Source organism: Maniola jurtina, chromosome 1 (genome assembly GCF_905333055.1).
Source record: "Maniola jurtina chromosome 1, ilManJurt1.1, whole genome shotgun sequence".
Lineage (NCBI taxonomy): Eukaryota > Metazoa > Arthropoda > Insecta > Lepidoptera > Nymphalidae > Maniola > Maniola jurtina.
The window spans coordinates 10289841-10315136 of NC_060029.1; the positions used below are offsets into that span (position 1 = coordinate 10289841).

A 25296-nucleotide genomic window follows, 5' to 3' on the forward strand; every position below is an offset into this window, starting at 1 on the left:
CTGCTTTATAGTTCAAGTAATTAATACAATTTTGCAAAATGAACAAGTTGCGAACTCGCTTCGTTAGGTATGGGAACTGCATTATGAAAGTTTCCTCGAACAACAACTTTCCAGCTGATTCCAGCGTGTGACATATAGTATAGGATCCCGCTATGCAACGACCTTCACCGAGCTGGTTAATGGGTGAAACATATTTTATATTGCATATGTGTTGCCTACAAAATTTCAGTCCAGGATATGACTAATTAATATTTTAAAAAAAATATTAAACATTTCACCGGTTTGGTGGGTTTGTTTGTTATTAGACAAACATACCAATATCGAAGGGCGCCGCCCATAGAATATGCAAACGTTAGGTTGCCAATTTTTCCCCCGTCGATTTACCTGTTCATAGGTGCCTGCCTATCCGAGAGTTGTGACTTGTAAATTAGACCAATACTAAATATTACATGAAATGACCAAGTTATGTGCTACTTACACTGTCGATTTGCTCCTTGCGTAGTACTCTACCTGTCTATGGATCCTTTGTTTTCTTGAGATAAAACAATTAGCTTCTTGCGTAGTCCTCTACCCGTATGCAAAATCTCAAGTTTCCACATAATATGATATAGATGAAGTATAAATTCTGTTTGTGCACTCTTGTCCCTGATTTTATCGATTTGGTTTCGTTGCCCTTAGTTCCTTAGTTTACCATCCGGGGCCGTTAGCCGGTTTCCGTCGAGGCAACGGCGTGTGATGGGCTCATTATTTCTAATGACTCGATACCAATCAGTCTAACCGAATAATCATGGTGTGAATTACCTAATCGGTACCTATTTTGAACTTAAAATACTAACACTTAGGTCCTCGTCCTCCGTACATTGTTATTCTGGTCGATGTGTTTCTTTTACCGATTGATAATTTTTCTGATAATAATAATTGAAACAGCTGAAATTGTACCAAAGTTAATAAGCTATAAGGTTATTGCGTACTTAAAAGGAAAGTTCATTACATAAGGGACTCAGATTTTACTGAGTCGCGATATCGGCTGATTATACCCACTCATAGATGAAATCCCTGCTTATAAGATAAAAATGCTCGCCAAAAATTAGACCGCTGCTGCTGAGAACACGAAGTGCAGAATGAGAACCTACCTAAGTTCCGTCGCCCTCTTTGTATATTGTACTTATGGTAGCTTGCTTATAATTATCATAGCAAACCAAGTAAGTAGAAATATCTGCATGCCTGAGAATTCGCCATAATATTCTCAGAGGTGTGTGAAGTCTGCCAATTCGCACTTGGCATTCTCAGTAGTGAGCTGGCAATTGGTTGGAGATGATGATGATCATCGTCACTCCGGTGGAAAAGGTACCAGCGAGCTTAGTTATGACAGTGAATTAGTTATCCCGTCACTTGGTTTCACACACGTCCTCAGTCCTCATGTTAATATGTCACTGCGTGGGACACGTTGTGTCCTTGTGCATACTGAATCGGCATCTTGAAACTGGGTTTCGTAAATATAATTCCCGAATCGACTGGAGAGTATTGAAAAACTAGCTCGTCTTTGCCAAGTTTAGGCATGAAATGTTACAAAAATAAATGATTCAACAATACATGTTAAATCGAGAAACTCTTTCTTTCTTGAAATCGGTTATAAATAAGGTATTTTTAAAATTCCTACGCCGTGGGCTGCGTAGAATACGTCTACCTAAATAAAAGTGAAATAAGCAAAATATTCGTAGGCTTCTCACGAAAAGCTATTTCGGATGAATAACAAAAATCCTAGGTCGTTCACACGGGGAAAGTTTACCTATAAACAAAAGGGATGCCAAAAGATACAGTCGTATCCGCCTTGAAGAAAATAAAATCTAAAATGATAAATATTCTAAAGTGTTTCTGATACTCATAAAATTGAGTTCATAAAAACAAAGTTTCATTGGTAGAGCGTTTAATCAATGTTGTTTTTGGCGAACATTTTGCGTGAAGGGAGGCAGTGACGCACGCGCGTGCTGGGCGGGGGCGCGGTTGTGACGTCACGCACATCGGCTGATGAATCTCTACAGCTTCGTTCGGGTTTATTCATATTGACTGACTAGTAGTAATAACCCCATTGGAATATAAATACATTTTGATGAGATACAATAACTAATAATAAGGTAAGCGATTGTCAAATGTCAACTGTAGATGCGATAATTATAATTTGTGGAAAACATTCGATAAGTTTTATGTATGTTTCGTTGCATTTCTAAAGATATTTACAGAAAAAATTATCTCTCAATAAGCTCACAATTTACATTTATGACTGTTTTTATTAAAACTAATTAAATTAAATTAAGAGTAAACTATATAATTTTATTTTCATTTATAATATTATTAAATAAATACACAAATTTTTATTTTTGTCTAAATATCTATTTAAGCAGATACAGGAATTACATTTTTAATATGATTTTAGCTAGGCATAATATCAACGGATCATATTATTAATTATTATGATACCCAGTTCTTACGATTGGTGCCGCGCCGTCTGGGACTTATCGTAGCACTGCCGCTACGCGGTCTGCCATGCGGCGCAGATCTCCTAGTTTGAAGGCTACGATCACCACAAAAAATCTCTTGTTAACAATACTAAGTATCCGTTTAGCAAAGGTTGCCTGGTAGAGATTGCTCTAAGCAATAAGGCTGCCTTTGCACACAATTGTTTTTTTTTTGTTTTCTTCCTTTTGTGTTGTGTTCCTTTTTATGTTATTGTGTGCAATAAAGATGTCATCTATCTATCTATCATCTAAGTAATAAATAAAGGTTATATCGAGTTCCTAGGAATTTATTTATTGTATTATTTGAACACGACATTATGATCTTTGAGGAACGGTCTACTGTATTTTCCATATTTAGTACTTTTCTACTCGGTATTTACATAATATTCGAATATTATGTAGATAAGTAGCAAGTATGGACTACTATAGTTTTGGAAATGTAATACAGCCAAAAATATAATATAATGTAGTGATAAAAAACCTACCAAATGTAAGTCAGACTTGCACACTGAGGGTTCCGTACTTGGGTATTTTTTCCGACATTTTGCAGGATAAATCAAAAACTATTATGAATAAAAATCTGTTTTAGAACGGACGAACGGACGGACGGAAAGACAGACAGACAACAAAGTGATCCTATAAGGGTTTCGTTTTTCCAGGTACGGAACTCTAAAAAGGGGTCGATGTAGTTTAGGTGATCGCCAGGTTTTATCTGGGTTTTATTGCGAGAGGTAGAGGAAGAAATATCTGAGAAGCATTATTTTATTAGGATTAGCCATCTTTTCATAAATATTTTAAAACAATGTAGCTCTTTGTTCACCAATAGTAAAATAAACAATGTCTGGTTAGCCATGAAAATGTTTTATGGGAAAACATCGTGGTCGGATTACATCACAATCACCCTATTTATGGCAACATATTCCATTTCTACGTAAAATAGGTTTTACTATGAAGCCCGCACCTTCGTAACTTTATATATTCTATACCTACTGACATAAATTACATTGAAAGTGTTTGTCTGTGTGACTTCGAACAAAATTGCCTCTTACTTAGTCTTAAACTTATAATACTAGTTAATACGTTAATAAAATCCAAAAAGCGTTCAAACACCCTTTTTAACCCCCGACCCAAAAAGAGGGGTGTTATAAGTTTGACGTGTGTATCTGTGTATCTGTGTGTCTGTGTATCTGTGTATCTGTGTATCTGTCTGTGGCATCGTAGCGCCTAAACGAATGAACCGATTTTAATTTACTTTTTTTTGTTTGAAAGGTGGCTTGATCGAGAGTGTTCTTAGCTATAATCCAAAAAAATTGGTTCAGTCGTTTAAGAGTTATCAGCTCTTTTCTAGTTTTCTTGTAGAAATAAGGTTAGATAACCGTTAGGTTCATAATATTATGTCAATTGACAAATGTCAAGCTGTCATAGATACATAATTATTTATTTGAAAATGATGTTTGGAAAACTCGGATACTCGGATACTTTGGATCGTAGGCGCGGAATAGTCCAAGTCGGGGGTGTTATAAATTTTTAATTTACACTTGTTTATCTATTGTTCTTGTCTGTTTGTCTCATTATTCTTCTTTCCTATTTTGAGGTAGAAGATAATGCTCATAAGACGTATATAAGGTTACTCGTTACTCCTGGCTTTAAAAAACCCAAATCCACAAAAATGAAGTCGCGTTCCAAAGCTAGGTGTTAGCAAAATTCATTCTCATTTATGCATAGTTCACTAGGGTATTACTACCAACTACACCAATAAAAGTACAAAGTTACACAACGTTTTAGTGAAATTGCTGTGGCCTTTTCACCACATTGTCTACATTGGAGGCGTTTCGAAAATATTAAGGTCATATCATTTTTGTGGTTAATGTACGCTTATAACCCTTTTTAGAATACGATAAGACATGTTATCGCATGCATGTATGGAGTTCCTTTAGGACCTGCGTTCACTTTGTTAAGGCAAATCTGAGACTACCGTTCAGTAAACTTCAATAGCCTGAGGGTGGATTTGACAAAGAGCCGAAGCGTCAATCTAAAATTTTCCATAGCATATTGACCGACTCCATAATGTAATGCATAAATTTTTATAGAGAAAAAAAGAAGCCCGTCTTTTCGTTCGTTTTTCTCTACAGAAACGTGTGCATTCCGAAGACTATTAGTTAGTATTAAGTTGTCCTAGTACTTAAGATTAATTGATCACCGAGAAGTAACCGACAATAATTAAATAGGAAGGTTTTTTTTTATAAATATTTTTATGATTTGATTGAAGTCGATTTTGTTTATCGGAGCCTATTTCTTGTTTGCAAGTTAATTGCGTGCGTGATAACATGTTGTGTTGCTTATTATAAGTTTTTATTGATTAAACATTTGCGATAAAAAGCTTGTGGTGAAAATATTGTTTTCTCTCACTTGCTCGGATATACTTTTAACTGAAGAAAGGATTTCATTACAGAGGACTGTAATCGTGTCTTTACTGGCCGCACGCCAGCCATTTCCAAGAGGACTGTAATAGAAATTGCTGGACAATTTCATACTGCTGACGAGGTGCTGTGTAGACTAATATAAATAAGGTATTTTAGGTATACGATTTTATTAATATTCTAAATTATTACTATTTTTATTTTTGTTTTATTTATTTATTTTTTATTATTATTAATATTTTTCAAATATTTTTTCATTTTTTTTAACAAGACCGTCACGTTAGTATTATGACAGGCTGTATGGTTGAAAGTTAAGTTTTTTATTTTTTCCTTGCAAATGGGAGTAAAGTAAATACTAAGTCATACAAGTCTCGGTGGAAATAGCAATTACCGACCTCGTTTATTTTAAAAGGACATGACTGGTGCCTCGTCCTTCCAGAATCACTTCAGATGTCCTCGGCTTTACCTCGGCCTTCCAATATTACTCGGCCAGTAATCGCTTTATTTCAGGTCTGGACGGTCACGCTCAAATAATATAAGCTTTTCATGTGTGACATGATTTAAAAACAGCTCAGTGTTATTCTGTATAGCTATATCACACAGCTCTGTTCAGCTGGAACCCTGATCCAGGTGGCGTAGGTTTACAAGTGAGTCACAATTTGTTTTACGAGTAGAGTGTACAGTGCGACCTTAACGGCATCGGCGCTTATTCAATGTAGTTTACAGCGATATGTTCGAACTGATCTCTGCTATCTATCGAGTTATAAGGCCGCTAGGAAGTCGCAACACAGACGTCCCATTAGTTTAAGTGCGCGACATGAAATACGATGCAATACACTTTGTAGCGGGAAAGCTTTTTTCAACTTCTTTTCTTTTACTTTAAACACATTTAGATTTGGGTCATTTTATGGATCATGTTGTAGTTTTGTATAGATTCGCCATCGTTAATATTCTTTTTCTTAGTCAAGTCTAACGTTTAAACGCATTGGGAAAAGATGCAACTATTTACTAAGACTGTTTACTGTAAATTAACGAGTATAGAAAAAAAGCAAATGCATTAACTAGGTTGGTAAATGTTATAATATAACACTTTATCCATATTAACAATAAATTAATGAGTATAAATTATTACGGCTATACTCACATATTTAGTCGATTTAGTCACTCACAATAGTTTAGACGTTTCAAAAATATTATTAACAATAAGAAGTACATAACCGATCTAATTATTTAGTAATAATAATGTTTTAACCATATTTATTTATGGGAAAGGTAGGTAATATTTTTAAATAAAACTTTTGCATTTCAATGAAATCAATTAGTTTCAGTGCTTCATACAAAACCAGCTGGTAACCTGCCAATATTCCAGAGTAGATTGATTTCGCACAAATCAACCTTCGCTGAAATGGGAATTGCAAACCAACCTACGTACAGAAAAAGTATACAATCAACTTATATCAATATAAGGCCGCGATTACAACTACCAATTGTCAACTACCAACTGGGCTTTAGTTGCCAAAATAAAGAAATTATCATTGGATTGTAGAAGTAGTAAAGTACATAATAATATGAGAAGCCGGCGAATATAACGATGTAGTTACACGTATAACTAAAATACTGTCTTTTTTGGAGTGTTTGGGCCACTGAGTACCTACAAGTCACATCATCATTTTCCAAAAAATAAGAAAAGTCTATACGATGTCACCACAAATTCACGGTTTTTGAATTTTTCGCTTTACTTGTACTATAAGACATTGCTACTTGCTTTTCATCATTCTAGGTTGACTAGATTTGTTGTTTCTAGTTTGATTCCCTTGACAGACAGACAGACAGACATGCAGACAGACAGACATACAAGAACGTACAACGAATTGATCCTATAAGAGTTCCTGTTTCTCTGGAGATACGGGACCCTAAAAAAGATTGAAACATTAACTTACCTTACATTTATACTTACTGGGTTTATTTTTAGCCGCCACCATTTCCAGTGTTTCATTAACAGTGATTTGTTTACCCAATTAAAACTTTGTAAAGCAAACAGCGGCCTACAAAGTCCAAGAGGGGCTGCAACTTTCTTTTTTTCATGCTAATAAAAAGATTAAATGGCCGTGCATTACTTCACAGTTCCACTCAATTTAGTTCAGCTTGGACTTATAACACGATAAGTTTAAGCCTCTTCATTTGTAACTAGCGACCCACTCCGCCTTTGCACGGGTAGATTATTACAATTTTAGTAGGGATCTGTAATTTTTGAAAATAAAATGTAGCCCTCACTCAGGAATGATGTAGCTTTCAACCGTTACCTCCGTAATCCCGTTACTGCCGTACCGTAGCGTTGTGAAAGAATTTTCAAAATCGATTCAATAGTTTCAGAGATTACTTTCTACAAACAAACTTACAAACTTTACCTCTTTATAATATTAGTATAGAAGCATAGATATAGCAGTGATAGCCTACTGGCTAAGACGTCTGCCTCCTCGATTTGGGGTATCAGTGGTTCGATACCAGGCACGTAGGACGTAGGTACCTTTAACTCAAGTGAGTTCATGTTTACACCACAATCTCAAAAACCCTGTAAATGTGTTTTATTAAACAAATAAATTATATAAATAAAACTTTTCAAAGTTATCCATTTTAAGAAATTAAATAGAAAAATCATTGTGAAAAAACTTGCATAACTGTGAGAGTTCCATAATGCTCTCAAAGGTGGGCGAAAACTGTCTGTCAATCCGCCTCTTGGCCAGCGTGGTAAACTATGGCCACTGAGACGAGACCCGTGCTCAGTAGTGAGCCGGCGTGGGCTAATGATGATGATGATTTGTATTATAATAGCTGTGTAATTATTAATTAAACCTGTTAACGACTAGCTGGCTCGCCCCGGCTTCGTTCCCTCCGGTGCTGAAAATCCTTTCTAATTGGGGTCTACCTACATACCTATTATGCAAATCTCAAGTTTCTAGACCCAGTAGCTTAAGCTGTACTACTTATACGTTGATTTAGTATATCATCTACCTACTTACAATAAATTATTATACAGAAATAAGTAAGTTTGGATGTAGGACATGTCTAATCCCCGAAACTACTTTTTCGATATCAAAAATTCTTTCACTGATAATAATAATCAGTGAAAGAATTTTGGACACAGATCATTATCCATGAGTCTAGGCCAATCAGCACAAAAGCGAAAACTTTGCGCAATAGTAACTTTCAGTTAATTAGGAAAAAATATAGAATTCTGTGTCTTGATGCAAATTTTCAGATGACATAATTCGCCGGAACATTTTAAAGTTGCAAAGGATATTTCACAGTTAATTAAGAAGCCCTACATTTTCAGTGGGGCGAACCGGACATCTGACGGACGGCGGTAGCGACTTCGTTAAGTCTGGAGTACTTTTGTAACTCCCGGCTATGTAATGAATTGCGTATGATTTATAGAAAATTATACCTATCTTAATATATTTGAGGTTTTGCATTGCGAATAGGTTTTCTCCATAATGTAGACCAGCATTAAAGAAATGCTAATGTTATAAACGCTAAAATGGATGTTTGTTACTCTTTCACGCAAAGACTTCTGGACGGATTTTTCTGAAATTTGGAATTAAGATAAATTATACCCTGGATATAAGCTACTTTTTATCCTGGAAAATTAATGAGTTCTCATGGGATTTTTGAAAAACGATATCCACGAGAACGAAGTCGCGGGCATCAACTAGTTATTATTATTTGGAAATGGGAAATAGTTGTCGTATTTAAATCGATGATCATCATGACAAATTACAGCGGTGATGTCTGAGATTAATCACCCGATCCGGGAACACCTGTGCCTTGGCACAGGCCGTTCGAAATTAATATTAGCGGTATCGTAATCGACAAACGACCGCGCCTAATTAATTGCTCTGAGTGGTGACTTTAATGAATTGCGGATACATTTATTAAGTAGTTTTTATTTAGTTAGTTTGAGTAGACATGGCCCTATGAAAGGATCATGGGTGGATGTTTTCGTACCCGAGGTTTAGCAGAAAAGCTTAGAACTTTATATAGTACTAGGTATTAATTGGTTTTGCGTTTTTCAGAAGGTCGTGAACTTTCGTTAAGAATAAATTAATATAGGTACCATGTCTTGTAATGAGCTCTAATATTTATTTTTGATGAATACAAGCCCTTTCAATTTTATACAGATTTTGTTTATTGTTTTAATTGCTTAGGCATGATTTTTTTAACCCGGAATTGTGCACAGACGCGGACGCGATATTATGATTCCAGGCATTGTAATGACATTGTTTGAAGTCCACGGCACTGCATGCCCCTTGCACGGTTTATCAGACAACTATGATAAAGAACGTACGTACAAAGACGTTTTGAGTTTCAAAATTAATGATGAAAGCTTCCGTAATGCGTCTTTTCTCTTCATAAACTCGATCTTCCCGAGTCACGTGTGGTAATTTTAATTAAGTATGTTTGCTAGGACGAGCGAGTCGGGCGTCAGAAGAGGTAATAAATGTTGGTCGTAAAGGTAACAAATGTGAACGGGAGGCAGTGTGCCTCGACTTGGCCTCGCCGGTTCCGTACCTCTAGGACAGGTGATCTCCACCTGCGCGCTTCGCTCCTTCCTCTTCGTATATGATTTTCGAGACACGAGTTTTAATATATTCCTTCCCCTTTCCTCCAAAACGTCGGTGTCCCGGCAGATTTACGAGTCGCCGCGCCCTGTCAAATTTATTAAAACGTAAATTGTGTTTAAACTGTATTGAGCTGGAACATGTACATTAACTAATTACAATCATCGGATGCAATTATTTTATATTCTATGGAGGACTGCGTTCGCTTATTCATTGGGCCGTTTGCAAATTAAGGCCGTGCATTGTTTTTTAAAACTTGACGACTCGTATCCAACATATATAAACTAGGATTTTGTGAATATCTACAGTTAGTGAAGGTTTGAATCTTTTCAAGTCTGTTGGGGGGCGGAGAGAAGGCTTAGGAGTTTCGTATCTTTGTATTTGGGTCAGCCCAATTCAGTGAGCTCCTGAAATTCAAGAAAATTGAACGTAAATCCGATTTGTTTGGATTTTCCTAAACTTTTCCTAAACATGATACGATACGAGCTATCTCTGATAGTTACTTACCGCAACTTCTGGCGATTTTAATATAAAGTACTGTTGGTGTAAACTACATCGGTTGATCAAGCTATGTGGGACATTATGGCCAATAATTCTGCTGTACATATTTCCTAACTAAATTGACAGGTCTAAATCTAGTGATATTCTTTCCACAGGGAACATTATATTTTTTATATTTTTAACCCCCGACCTAAAAAGAGGGGTGTTATAAGTTTGCCGTGTGTATCTGTGTATCTGTCTGTGGCATCGTAGCTCTTAAACTAGTGAACCGATTTTAATTTAGTTTTTTTTTGTTTGAAAGGTGGCTTGATCGAGAGTGTTCTTAGCTATAATCCAAGAAAATTGGTTCAGCCGTTTGAAAGTTATCAGCTCTTTTCTAGTTATTGTAACATTCACTTGTCGGGGGTGTTATAAATTTTTAATTTACACTTGTTATTATTAAAACACACAATACTTAATTATTATTGTTTCTTTACCAAAGACGTATATACTTACATGAAAATATAACATTCTATATTATCTCTCATTCTCGATCAAAAGCCACCTTGGCTTGATCGAGAATGTTCTTAGCTATAATCCAAGAAAATCGGTTCAGCCGTTTGAAAGTCACCAGCTCTTTTCTAGTTCCTGTAACCTTCACATGTCGAGGGTGTTATAAATTTTTAGTTTACACTTGTATATTTAGACATTATTTAGACTTGTCGTTTAGAAATTGTGTAGAACAGAATTTGCCACATTTCCACTTTAGCTTTGCGAAACGTTGAACTCCGACGAAGTTTGTCTGTTACCTACTCTTGTTTTTTACGGATCTCTTTATTTATTTAGCAATCATATAGAGATAAGCATAGATACATATAGTTAGCAGGCACATAGATTTATTGATGGATAATGAAAAACTAAATAAAAATAAATCAGGGGGCATCTCATAACTTTTTAACAGTGAAAACATTATGAAATTATGAGTCTTGGCAATCTTTACATGAAATGTTTTTGGTGGGATTCATCTATACAGGTAAAGGCACCGGTAAACCAAGTCACTTGATATCGTAGCAATAAAACAAACTTTGGGTATTAATATAATGAAAGTTTCTGGTTATTACATCCGTGTATTACAGAATGTATGCGTGGTTATGATATCCTACATCAACTTAGGCACTAAATTCCCAAGTTTAGGGGAGGTAAACTTTTGCAATACTGTGCGAATCCGTTATTCAAACAGTAGCTATTTCTTAACCGTATAGTTAACTACACAGTTGACGTTATATTTATTCTTATTCTTATAACATTGGAAACAAGAGAATTTTGAGACAATCATAATTTCTAGACTATAATATGATTATCTCTATATTATTGAATTACTAAATGATGCCCGCGACTTCGTCCATGTGGATAAGGGTTCTTTTAAATCTCTCGGGAACTCTTTGATTTTCAGGAACAAATAGAAGACTTCGTCCGTCCCCGGGATACATTATCTCTTTACTTAATGAATGGGGCGTGAAAAACTAACAGACTGACAAACAGAGAAATTTATAATATTAGTGTGGATCAGGATTAGTATTTGATGATGAATATAACATAATTGCTTAATGTCATAGCCTATAAATGGTCTATGATGAAAGAGATCTCTGAAATGTTAGAAATTTTAATAGTAAGATAAAAATAATTACCGTTTCTTTCCGTTAAAATTTCTATTCTAAATCCGGATGTTCATTGTAATGTAGGATCAATATTGACCGAGTTAATTGGGCCCCGAACCGCATTAATCACCCTAGATTGTGTGGCCTAGTCAATACTCCTTTCGTGATCCTCTCTAATCGCAAGAATCGTATTACAAACAGATGGAATCCGAACCTAACTATCGGCGTATTTACCAACTTTCTCGTTTGATTTGTTCAGTAAACCGTTCATTTTATTGTATCTATCTGCAAAGTTTTAACCAATCAAGGAAGCTCTTTCGCTTCTACTTTTTACTAGCATGTTCCGGATATTTAGCTTAAAATTCTTAACACAGTTGACTCTCTACAGTTACAAGTTTTAACGAAGTCCATCGACTATTGTACCTATTAAAAATTATATTTTTAAATTAAATCATGATTGCTGCTTACATAAAAAAAAAAACTTCTGTTGCATTGCGTGTTTCATTAGGTAAATTAATAGAATACTCGAGTGGAACTGCGGCTTAGATTGCATCTAAATAAGTACTAAGCCTTACAAGTTGTGTTGAGATAAACTCGCCAGTTCCAAAACCCCTCCATGATCCCATGCCAATTTTCGCTGGTTCTAATTGTTATTTCTTTCATAAGTTATTTATTAACCCCCAACCCAAAAGAGGGGTGTTATAAGTTTGACGTGTGTATCCGTGTATCTATGTATCCGCGTATCTGTCTGTGGCATCGTAGCTCCTAAACTAATGAACCGATTTTAATTTAGTTTTTTTTGTTTGAAAGGTGGCTTAATCGAAAATGTTCTTAGTTATAATCCAAGAAAATCGGTTCAGCCGTTTGAAAGTTATTAGCTCTTTTCTAGTTACTGTAACCTTCACTTGTCGGGGGTGTTATAAATTTATAATTTACACTTGTGTGGTAAGCATTTAACTTTATGATGATTGGATATTTATGTGTCATTTGAAACTCTTGTTTAGCTTTTGCCCGCAACTTCGTCTGCTTGATATACATATAATATTTTATGAAAGCTCATAGTACTCAGGGATAGGTAATGCAGCTATCAATCAGTGTCAAAAATAATTTTTGAATTCAGATAAGTAGTTTCGGAGATTGCCTACAAACTATACCTGTCTCTTTATAGTATTCATTTAACAAGTGAAGTAGGTAGATATGGGGTGAAAAAATTGCAGAAGGTTACTTTCTTCATTCTTGATTGAAAAAATAACACCCACAACTACTTAATTTCTTTGAACTTCGACTTTATATTATACTTACTGTTTGATATTTTCCTTGTAATTTTTTTAAATTTTAACTACATAATCTCTACTTTCTTTTTATTGTGAGATAGGGTTGTTATTTATTTATTACTCCTGTATAATCAAGCACATTTTGCTTGTGTGTATAATTTTCCTCCACTATTTTTAATGAGCACCATAAACAGTTTATTCGCATACATAAATTTGCACCCCACTGTAATTTTCAAGGAACATTGAAGGTCTAATAATGTTCAACCTTGGCACGTATTACCATCAAGTTAATGCAACATATTACGGCCTGAAATTTATAATGGACTCAAATGGCTGGCGACCTTTGCTTTTAAACAAAATGTCACTGATAAGCCCCTATCGTACCATAATGTATTTGCTGCATGGGCCATTTATAAATCTTTTTAGAACTATTGTAATATTATTATTGCCGAAGTACCTAATGTCACATCACTAAACATCTCACTCTGATCTTGCTGGTAACTGCAGTGCCCATTTTTCCCCCTCAAAGAATTTGCAGCATTTTATAATATGTAATTCATATAGAATTATTTTCTTGTAGTATTTATTTTCGACATTCAATCATCAGTCTAGCTAACTTTCGAAAGCTTGAATTTACCGATCCTTTTTCTTCGTTGTTATATTAAACAGAAAACTCTTTCCTACTTTATACTTATATTATATGTATAAGTACCAGGACAGATAGATACAATACCTATATATCTAAAGCTAAATGTATTTTACATGATTTACCTTCCTTATGAAATGTTCTAAAAAATATTGAAAATCGAAGAAGATATTAAAATGAAACATGCGCTGGATGCTCTGACGTCATTCGGGCAACGTTAATATTATATTCAAATTCGATGAATAAAACCACAACAATGCTAACCACGAGATTAAAAAGCTTTTATTACGGAACATTACTTTTTTAATCGTAAATCTAATTACGTATGTTATGCTATTACCGCTACATTAAAAGCGAAAGGCTTTAGACTAAACATTACTGCAATAAACGTCTTTAGAGATAAACAGTCAGTCGTAAAACAGGTATTTGACTAACATTGTAAGTACCAACCTATTATAATATCTTGTTATACGGATTTTTTAGTAAAATTAACGTAGTTCGTGAGAACTCGCTTCATAAGTTCGTACCTATACCAACCATAGATGTAGCGTTATTTAAGTAAAAAACAAAATGATAATTTATTTGGTGTTCTAGGGGTTTCCCTTATATTCTAGGGCTTGCCGAAAATGCGTTATTTTGAAATCATCGAAATATTTTTAGATTATGCAAAAAAATTTACCATGAAGTTTCTAATGTTACCTACCTGCTGAGTGCTGATACAATTTCTATGTCACACCTTATCTACTGTTAAACTGATTGCACATTACGATCTACAAGCAACTTGTTTTTTTAGTGGGTACCTACTAATAGGTATTTAAACTGCAAGCTAACGATGTAATCCGCATATCTTTGTTAAAATCAGACTTCAAAGTCCGTACGAAATATTCGCCGCGTGTGGCTCGGCTGTAATGTTCAATCAACGTACCTAATCTTACTACCCGAGCATAGCCTCTACAAGATCAGGCACGCGAGGTTATAATGAAAAACACGCAGGTGTGCGTACTCACACCTACGTCAGACAAGTAGTTTAAATAAAAAATACTTATTCGAAACACAAGATTGCGGTTTGCATCAGCGCCATCTAGTGACAAGAAGATGGCGCTGTTTCAATTCCATACAAAACGCAGTTAACTTTTACGCGATCGAATAGGTTAAAAATCTCCCACTAGGCACACTGAAATCTCCCACTAGGCACACAGATCTGTGTATGTGAAAATTACAGCCAGTGCCATTCGGGATGATGCCATTTCAGCTTTGCAATCCGTTGGTCTACGCCGGTTACTCTGATTCATGGATTCCTCATTTCTGATATTTTGATCACGTAAAGAACTGACTCTGAGCTTTCTTATGAGGCTTATAGTTTGCGACTGTTCTATAAACTTTGGAACTGAAATACACACTGTGAAAATTTCAACTTTCTACCAATAGGTGTATCATGAACCGTAATAATAATAACTGTTCATGAGAACAAACCGCTGATAGACAGATAGATAGACAGCAGAGGTTAAGGTCCCTTTGGGTATGGAACCCTAACAAAAAAAAACATTAGGTACGTGTCACATTATTTCCGGATAGTCTACATAGTAGGTAATTGAGTATACTTGACTTTTAAAATTCTCAAACATAATCACGTACCTAATTACGTACTCATTCACAATGTTAACATTAAGCCCATGAATATTGTCCAGAATTAAACGACTAGAAATCACGCTATGAACATTTGAGGAAATTCTGTGTAATTCAAAAAAAAAAAAAATTTTACCAGCTTTTATCAGCGATTTCGTTCTGTGTACTGTGCAGATTTAGGATCTCGCGCATTTCCGGGTTAATAGAAGAAGTAGATAGAAATAAGTAGAGATCTTTTTCTCCTATTCTCTTTTTTTACTTCTGCTCTGGCTTTTTAACAATTCCATGCATTAAATCACGTTGATCCGTTACTCCCATAGTTGTTCCGTTAATAGTGAAAAACCGACAAACTTTGACATTCATAATTATAATTTAGCGTATAAATAGCATAGGTAAGTGAAAACAAAAGGTAGTAGATAAAAATAGGTAGGTACCTGTACACATAGGAAAATACAATCATTTCTACTTCTTGGCTGACTCTTTGTAACAAATGATTTTTGCAAAGGAATGGATGTCCGTATTCAATAGCTATATCTAGGCGCATTGAATGAAATAATTAAAAAAACATTGTAAGCACCAATGTAAAATAAAAACAGAATGAAATCATACAGCTTAAAATAAAATATCGACTCTTGCTGAAAAGCTTTATGGATTCATCCAAGGGTAAAATTCATAAAAGTATGTTTGCAAAGTGAAATTAACGCGAGCGGCGAGTTTACTCAATTCCACCAACTTTATGCATGAAGCACCTACAAATATAAAACGTCTTAATTAATTGATCAGGACTCTTTTATTTGCTGCGGTATTCATCTTTAATAACACATATGCATGTTGTTCTTGGACAATTAGTGTTCCGTAATAAAAAACTTCTTACCGAAAATCAAAATTACAAAGTTGCGATCGATTTTATTTCCACTAAGTATATCGTTTTCCTGTAAACATACATGAAACGATACATTACACTTTTTTCAATACTTATACTAAATAAAATTAGGCGTAGCTTGTGAATAGTAAGCCCTCGCAAGTTATACTTAATAGTTTTGTTCTAATAATGTGTAAGCTTTCTAACGTTTAAGTATATTGATATTTTCAATAGGTAGGTACTGTTTGTAGGATTTTAAGAGTTTTTTCTTGAATCCAAAGTAACAACAGTGCATGAATTTATGTTTAGTTATTTTTAATTAAACCCCGACCCAAAAAGAGGGGCGTTATAAGTTTGACGTGTGTATCTGTCTGTGGTATCCTAGCTCCTAAACTAATGAACCGATATTAATTTAGTTTTTTTTGTTTGAAAGGTGGCTTGATCGAGAGTGTTCTTAGCTATAATCCAAGAAAATCGGTTCAGCCGTTTGAAAGTTATCAGCTCTTTTCTAGTTACTGTAACCTTCACTTGTCGAGGACTTTATAAATTTTTAATTTACACTTGTTATTATTAATACACACAATACTTAATTATTATTGTATCTTTACTAAAGACGTATTTACTTACATGTAAATGTAACATTCCATATTTTTGAGCATTTATGAGTAGGAACTCGGATAAATACATTCCATCAAAGTAAAATAAACGCGGCGTATAATTTACGTTCACACTCATTTTACTCGTAATTCGTAAACATGATAATTAATCAGGACTTTACTACAGTATTTATTTCATATGCTGCGAGCTGGAGCATTAATAAATCAAGAGTTTGTGATCTAGACACTGGTTATACAAGCCTGGCTTGTTTTACGATGGCGTAAATTACTAAAGTACACTTGTTCGTTAGATGAAAATTTCAAACTTAATACTACAACGTTATTTTGAAACTTCTCGTTATAATAATATAATGAAAAGGAGATCATTATTTTTGGGCCTTTTCTGAAAGTGCCGGCCAACGAAAAAAAATGGTACGGATCGTTAGGACTAGCCATTTGGAGTAATAGTTAATATGGCAGAAAAGTTGTAGGATTGTTCTGAACCAAGATATACAGGGTCGAAGATTCGTCATTTTCATCCATTTTATTGATTTCTAAAAGTGCTGGGAAACATAAAATAATGTTAGATATTGCTAGAACTAATGATTTGAAGCAATTATCATTATGACCCGAAGGCTGTGGCGCCATTATATGTCGTGTTATACAAGTTATACAAAAAATTAATATACTTTGTATAATTAATTGCAACCGATTTTATGATTTTGTTACTGTGCTGATTGTTTTATACGAATTTGAATACACGTACAATTATTTTGACTCCCACGAAGTGCTGGATCAGCTGCAATGTGGACAAAATTCGTTTATACATACCCGGATTGTATGCGGCCTTGTAATACTAGGTGATCTCATCCAGCCATCTCCCAAACTTCTGCCACTGGGAATTGGGATATCTTCGGCGAGCTCTGTGATGAATGCACCATTTGGTTATAAGTACTGTTCACCATACTACGGGCTTTCTTCCGTGAATCTAGGAAAGGCATTGAACGGAGGATGTCGGCTTCCATAGCCTGGAAATGAGCTCTATTTATTATAATTACATATTGTTTGTGATAACAAGTTCTGCTGAACTGTTTTGCTCATTGACCAGTTCATAGATTTTGTCAAGGAAATTACGTCTGTAGTACACATTATTGTCTATCAGAACATGATAGCTGTTTAGCGATGTTACCGCGATCCTGAAATAATCGATCACGTTACTTAATGCCCGGTCACTCTGATCAATTCTGAGCAAACGAAAATTTCTTTTAAAGCAATTGTTCATCACTTCCACCATCCAGCGGCAAATGGTAACAAGCTTAGATTTATTGGTTTGGTCAGTAATTAGCTGGGTTTCATTTAAATGTTTTGTTTCTAGCATTTGTGTCACATAACCGCATGCCTCAAGAAAGAAAGGCTATCTATAAAGGGCATGTACAGACAGATACAGGCATGTACAATGTACATATATCTTCAGAAAAGCACTATTTACTTTTTTCAGTGAAAATCATACCCTAACCACAAGTTCCGAAACCACTAAAAGCCTTTATATTAATTGTTGCAATGGAACAATAATCTACACGCTGCAGCAACTTCCACTGCCCAGATTTTAAATGATACCTTAAATGATATAGAAGATTTTTACTGGATTTTTATCTTAGTCCATGGTTTTAGAGATACTTTAAACAATCTTGAGGTAATCTTTCTTTCTTGAGGTGTGCGGTTATGTGGCACAAATGTCAGTAACAAAATATCAGTATAAAACCCAGCTAACTACTGACCAAGCCAATAAATCTAGACTTTTTACCATTTGCTGCTGGATAATGTAAATGATTAACGACCGTTTTGGACGAGATTATTGTTTACTCAGGGTTATTCAGGATTTGTAACCGGACATTAAGTAACATCATCGATTATTTCAGGATTTTGTCAGCATTGCTGAACGGCTATCATGTTCTGATAGACAATAACGTGCATGCACGTGATTTTCTTGACGTAATCCATGAACGGTCAATGAGCAAAACAGTTCAGCAGAACTTGTTATCACAAACAATATGTAATTATAATAGAAGAAGAGCTCACTCCGTTCAATGACTTTCCTAGATTCACTTAAGAATTGACGCAGGTTGCTTTGGGCAGTTATCGACTGAAGCAAGCCCGTTGTTACTATGGTGAACAGTACGTATAACCAAATAGTGCATTCATCACAGAGCTCGCCGGAGATATCCCAATTCCCAGTGGCAGAAGTTTGGGAGATGGCTGGATGAGATCACCTAATATTACAAGGCCGCATACAGTCCAGGTATGTATAAACGAATTTTGTCCACATTGCAGCTGATCCAGCACTTCGTGGGAGTCAAAATAATTGTGCGTGTATTGAAATTCGTTTAAAACAATCAGAACAGTAACAAAATCATAAAATCGGTTGCAATTAATTATACAAAGTATATTAATTTTTTGTATAACTTGTATAACACGACATATAATGGCGCCACAGCCTTCGGGTCATAATGATAATTGCTTCAAATCATTAGTTCTAGCAATATCTAACATTATTTTATGTTTCTCAGCACTTTTAGAAATCAATAAAATGTATGAAAATGACGAATCTTCGACCTTGTATAACTTGGTTCAGAACAATCCTACAACTTTTCTTCCATATTAACTATTACTCCAAATGGCTAGTTCTAACGATCCGGACCATTTTTTTTCGTTGGCCGGCACTTTCAGAAAAGGCCCAAAAATGTATGGAGCTAGAATGATCTCCTTTAACTAGTTAATTGTATGTTCATTAGATAAACGGCATTCCGAACCAGTGGTAAATTATTTGACGATTCAAAAGCACTTGTAAAAGTTTATTTGAATAAAAATCTATTCTATTCTATTCTAAAAATGTTTCAAAGTATTTGTCTCCTGCAATAGCAAGAATGCACAGAGTAAAATTTTTGGGAAAAGTTTGATAAATAGGTATTCAAACTACTTAAATTAATTTATAGAATTACAAAAATATATATAATGGAATTTAATATAAGCATAGATTTATCATATTTCTATGGACATAAGTAAACTAGATAAACTTCTCAAATTACATAAAAACTAAAATTGAAACTTAACTATTGGTAAAAGCTCATCGATTCTAACGCAGAGAAGCACCTATGATGCTAACAGCATTGCCCCTTTGGACGGCAAAACTATTCTTTGACCAGCAGTTGGATCCAGTAAAGTCAAAAACCCTTTTTGAAAGTTCATCAAAAAGCGCTCCAACGCAGAGCTCCACGGTCCCAGAGTTTCCACCCCAAAAGGGACAAATATGAATTTTCTCTACCTAGAGGTCATTGAGTTATAAATTGGTTAGAAAAAACACTGGAAGAATATGATTTATGAGGCAGATTAGTGTTTTCCGCTTTTTACTAAACTATTTGAGGAAAATTTACCTTTCACGTTACATTGCGCACAGGGGACATACTCGTATCAATGTTTTGTAACGGGTGCGTCAATAAACGTAATGGACTGATACGTCACGGTAGAGATTGAATTGATTCTTACGAAACATAATATGTATTATTGAAACGATAAAACAATGCCTTAGCTAACATGAACCCTCCGTAAACAGGTTTATGCCTTTATCTAAGTTTTAATTTCATCTACCACATTTAAAGCTGTGCTAATAAATAATTATTATGACTGTTCAAATGAAAGTGCCAAAAAACCCACATTGACTTAAATTATGTTAAATTACTAAACTTTAATTTAAACTACTCTAAGGTTAAAACCTAATAAGGATTTAAAAATATTTTTTCACAGACCAGCTATGGCAGCCATGTCATCTGATCAATTCAACACACTCTCCTTAGAAAAGGCCTATTGTCACATCCGACCCTCACGATAACCCTATCTGAATTTCAAAAGTTCCCTTTTGTTATCCTCGAAGCGCACTCTTATTGGTCTGGAATTCCCTCTGGCAAGCTTTGGCGGCCGTGTACGTTTTAGTAGGACGTATGTATACTTGTGTGATTTGAGGTTTTATCGTCAAGCAAGACTATTATTGACGTCAAGCAAGTCAATATGGAAATCTTTTCTGTAGGTACATATAGGTATAGGTACATTACCAACTTACTGTATTTGATGTATAACTTTTTTTATAGTGTTTACTTATACTTCAAGGCTAAATCATTTTTAAATACATATTAAAAATTGCGGAACCGTCAGGATTCGAACCTACGTCTTCCGGGTTCGACCCCGACGCCCTGACTGATAGGCCTGGCCCCCGGGCATTGTTTAAAAATTAATACAGAATTTGTATTAGATAATTGTATTTCTTTTTATATGAATTATCACAACTAAGCCACATGCCAGCTAAAAGCGTAGCTTTCAATCAACAACACGAACCTATTACTAATCATTTTTTTGAGTTTTCCTAATATTTCTATACACTTGTCTATGAATAGGCCTCTATCGTCATATCCGACCCTCACAATTACCCTATCTGAATTGCAAAGTTTCCTTTTGTTGTCCCCAGAGCGGCCTGTTATTGGCCTGGAGTTTTCCATGTCTAGTTTAGTGGCCTTGTGAAGGCTGTAGTGGAAAATTACGAATTAAAATTACGTTACATACAGGATGACTTTAGTGTTCAAGAGGACCTAAATAGAAAAAACCGTTCAAGTGCGAGTCGGCATTGCACACGAAGGGTTCCGTACCATCGGACAAAATAACAATTTTTTGTGAGATGTAAGCATTTAAATTCATGGTTTTCGGATTTTTTCCTCTTACTTGTACTATAAGATCTACCTACCAAACATGATTCTAGGTCAATGAGAAGTACCCCATAGGTTTCTTGACAGATACGATAGACAGACTACAAAGTGTTTCTATAAGGATTCCTTTTTTCCTATTATTATCTTATCTCAGTGACTCTGAGTGGGGACTACAACTGAAAATAGAAGCTCTTTCATTTTGAAGTCATTAAAAAACCACACACCGCGCTCTGTCGCAATACGTTAACCTCAAAAATGTATTGTATCCTTTTGTTTTAGCTATGTTCACTGCTCAACTTTTATCATCACTGTAATTTATTAACGGAATAACATTACAGAGATGTTACATGAATAACCTTACTTCTACCCTCTTTTCCGTTAATTTAACTTTAATCTACTAACTACGCACATTTTTACCAGTTTGAAAAGTATCTTCCTAACCAGTTCAGAAAACCGTTTATAGTTACTTACCTATTGACTTTGTTATAACAAAAAAGCATTTTGAATAGAATAGAATAAATTTTTATTCAAGTAAACTTTTACAAGTGCTTTTGAATTATCATAACAAATACCACTGGTTTTGAACTGTTTGTACTGGACAAATATTTTTTTAAGAATCTTTGTAGGGTGATTGATTTGTAGTCGGTTTTTTAAAAGAAAGTAGTAAAGATTTTCAAGACAAAATTTCTTTCTTGTGTGCGTAGAATCTGAGCATAGAGTTATAGGCACATGAAAGAACTTTAAACACTTATACCCGAAACCGTCTGTTCAGGGATATACGGCTATCCTTTTATCCTTATAGAAATAGATACTTATCTCGGTCTCAGTCTGAGTATAATCCTTAGTAGATTCATAAATTGTTTTAATTAAATGAAAGCTATCTAGCATCTTAGAGAGCTTTAATGTAAAGTCAGAACTAAGTTCTACAGTGACTAGTCGCTGGCTGAATATATATATGTCGGAGCGAGCGGCTCACGATCGTTATCAAGAAGGCTAGGTTCTAGCTTAGTTCGTCTATCTTTTGTGGGCAAAGGAAACGCGCGAGGCAAATACAATAACTAGGTGTAATGAAACCACTAAGGAGTCTTATTTAACGATATCGTTCACTAATCACTAGTCACTACGTTCTTAATCAAATGGCCACGTTATAATCTGCGTTTAGAAGTCTTTGTCATGATTTCATTAAGTTTAATTAATAGAGCGAATAACGAGTCCCCGCGGGTCGCGCTTATTCGGTATAGAGGTCAGAATTTGACTGCGAGGTTCATGCTTTCAGCTTGTAATGTAAGCTTTCCCATTAGATAAACAAACCGACCCCAGGCCACGTTCGATGGCATGGTAACCACGTCACCGTCGCTCATAATGAAAACAATGATCTCTTTGTACTTTGCTTCGCGACAAGTTAAACGCGCTAACATAAGCAAAAGCATTCCCATGAATTGGGCAAGGTACTATCTGATATCAGCCGCCAGCGCCGCGCGCCGACATATATTTGTGAATTCCAGTAAGATGGCAAGGTCCCGCTAAGAGCATACGAAAGTACCGTTAGACAGCAAAAGTCCATTAGGTTTTATAGCTTTCACTCGGGAGGACGAATGGCCCGCCGAAACGCCAAAATTAATTAAATTCCGCCTCCTATTTACACCGGGTCACGATTGTAGGAGAAAAATTTAATTTTACAGACGAATCAGTTTTTTGACGACTGAATTCAAAGTTGAATGGTTTTTTTCTAATAACGTATTTCGATTCTATAGCGGCGACCCCAATCAAAGCTTCAATACCTTATACTAGATAAAAAATTTAGGTCCAGATATTTTTTAATAAGTCAGTTTTCAGCCCCAGTAAGGATATCAAGGCAAACCCCTGTCAGACACCCTTAAACTCTAGGGGTTTCCACGACACTAAGTGGCAGTGGCAGTCTGGCAATGCATAAATTTCGAATACTATTCCGAAGCAAATATGAAAAATTAGACTTTGTAGGTATACTTTGATGTAAGATTTTTTACACCTTTTCAACGTGTTATCTCCCAAAGCCACCATGAGCCCAACTTCATAGTCGCTGACCGTTCCTCCCTGTGTTGGGGGCAATACGGAGAGAAACTTTCAGCGTTTAAAAAATAACGAGGGTCTGGCAGGCGCTGGCTCTCTCTCTCTTTACTATACACTAGCGACCCGCCCCGGCTTCGCACGGGTGGACATTTATTTTTTCTCTTTTCCGGGATAAAATATAGCCTATACAGATTCGGAAGAATCCCTCTAAGTAATGGTAAAAGAAATTTTGAAATCAGTCCAGTAGTTTTTGAGCCTATTCAATACAAACATACAAAAATACAAAAATACAAAGGTTTCCTCTTTATAATATTAGTATAGATAAGTAAATAAACACAAGTATATTATATAAGATTCATTTTCTTCAAGCCGGTCGCATTGGTTTAAGCTTTAACCAACAACATTATCCGGCTGCTAATTAGTGGATTGCATGTATCTTGGAATTTCTCTTTAGATTTTGCAACCTATTTTCTTGTACAGAAGAAAAGGTAATGGATCACCTGAACTCTAATGCCAAAGTGAATTTGAGTGTATTGTTTCTTGCTTAGTAACAACACTATAGTTTCATACAAAACGACAGCTAAGTACTTCATGTGTCATTCTTAGGCTTTAAATTTTTTTTTACTACATTTCAAAATATATGTATCAGTCTGGTAACGGTATGAAATACCTATACTGTTTCTTATATCTAAAACTTGTACGACGTACGAGTACCAATTGCAACAAATAAGTAAGGATGTCTTTGATTTTATTTGTTGAATGAATTGCATGGCAGATAGTCAAACTTACACATAACTTACACCAAGTTTGAATTTCTGCCTTTACGCCTTTCGCCTGTACGATTTGTTGACTTGAACACGTCACACTGCAATGCAAGACGCCAAACGGCGCGCGACCGCATGAGTGTGGCTCCTATGTTCAACATCATAAGTTTAAGGAGATCCGTTATTGTCGACCTTTTTCTAATTAACGAAATCAGCTTACCATTATCTGCATAGCCCCTGACATCTACGACCGATGAGTAGGAACGTACGCTGGATCTGTGATTTCTTAGTGGTTACCGACCTGTTATAAAGGGAATTGATTTTGGCGCAGCAGTTAGCATCATGTGAGCGTACTCGGAACTAAACGTTAGTGAGGAGATATCTGACAAAATTATATCAACACGAAGACCATTTGACTTAAAGTGTCAATTTTGATTTCCACTATGCTCGGTGGAACGCTTCGAATGAGCTCAAAAAATAACTGTCATATTTTAAGGCACACCTTATCCAATCAACTTGTATGATACCATTTCAGTGAACATAACTCACCGCAATCTTTTGTTTTTTGTATTGTTTGAATAATGACCTAAATTATGAAAAAAAAACTGTTGAAAAAGCGAGAATTATATACGGTTTCAATGAATAATGGATCGTGAATGCTTCATTTTGCACAAAGGCCACTCTTATAATGAGGAGGCATGGAGCGTAATCCTCAACTGTCACACAAAAGAGTTGATGTGTGAATGGATGAAGTCTTGCTATTCATTTAGGCTCTTTTCATAGAGAGCGGTATAAATTTTTTCAAACTCTGTGTTTTATATAGTTAGTGTATTTCTAGGCCCCGCTGGAGCGTAAGGGTGAATTTCCACTAAAGTAAAGATAAAAATAGCGAAAACAAGACGTACAGCGCTACCTAGAATAGAAAATTGAAGTTGATAATATTTTTACATCAACTGTCAATACCAATGGTATTGTAGTTACCTTTAGAGTATGTAATAGAGCACTTACACAGCTTATGAAGCATTATACGAATTC

General features: G+C 35.3%; 1 protein-coding gene and 1 long non-coding RNA gene across 6 annotated transcripts in view; one reads left to right on the top strand and one right to left on the bottom strand.

Moving 5' to 3' along the window:
* Positions 1-25296, top strand: part of LOC123873458 (inactive dipeptidyl peptidase 10) — a 136635-nt gene that overhangs the window by 20652 nt on the left and 90687 nt on the right. The gene's annotated exons all lie outside the window — the stretch shown is intronic.
* Positions 4912-9707, bottom strand: LOC123867778. The gene is made up of 3 exons (XR_006796508.1): positions 9696-9707; positions 7464-7469; positions 4912-5063 (listed from the first exon to the last, which is right to left on the bottom strand). It is a non-coding gene; the product is annotated as an uncharacterized LOC123867778 (long non-coding RNA).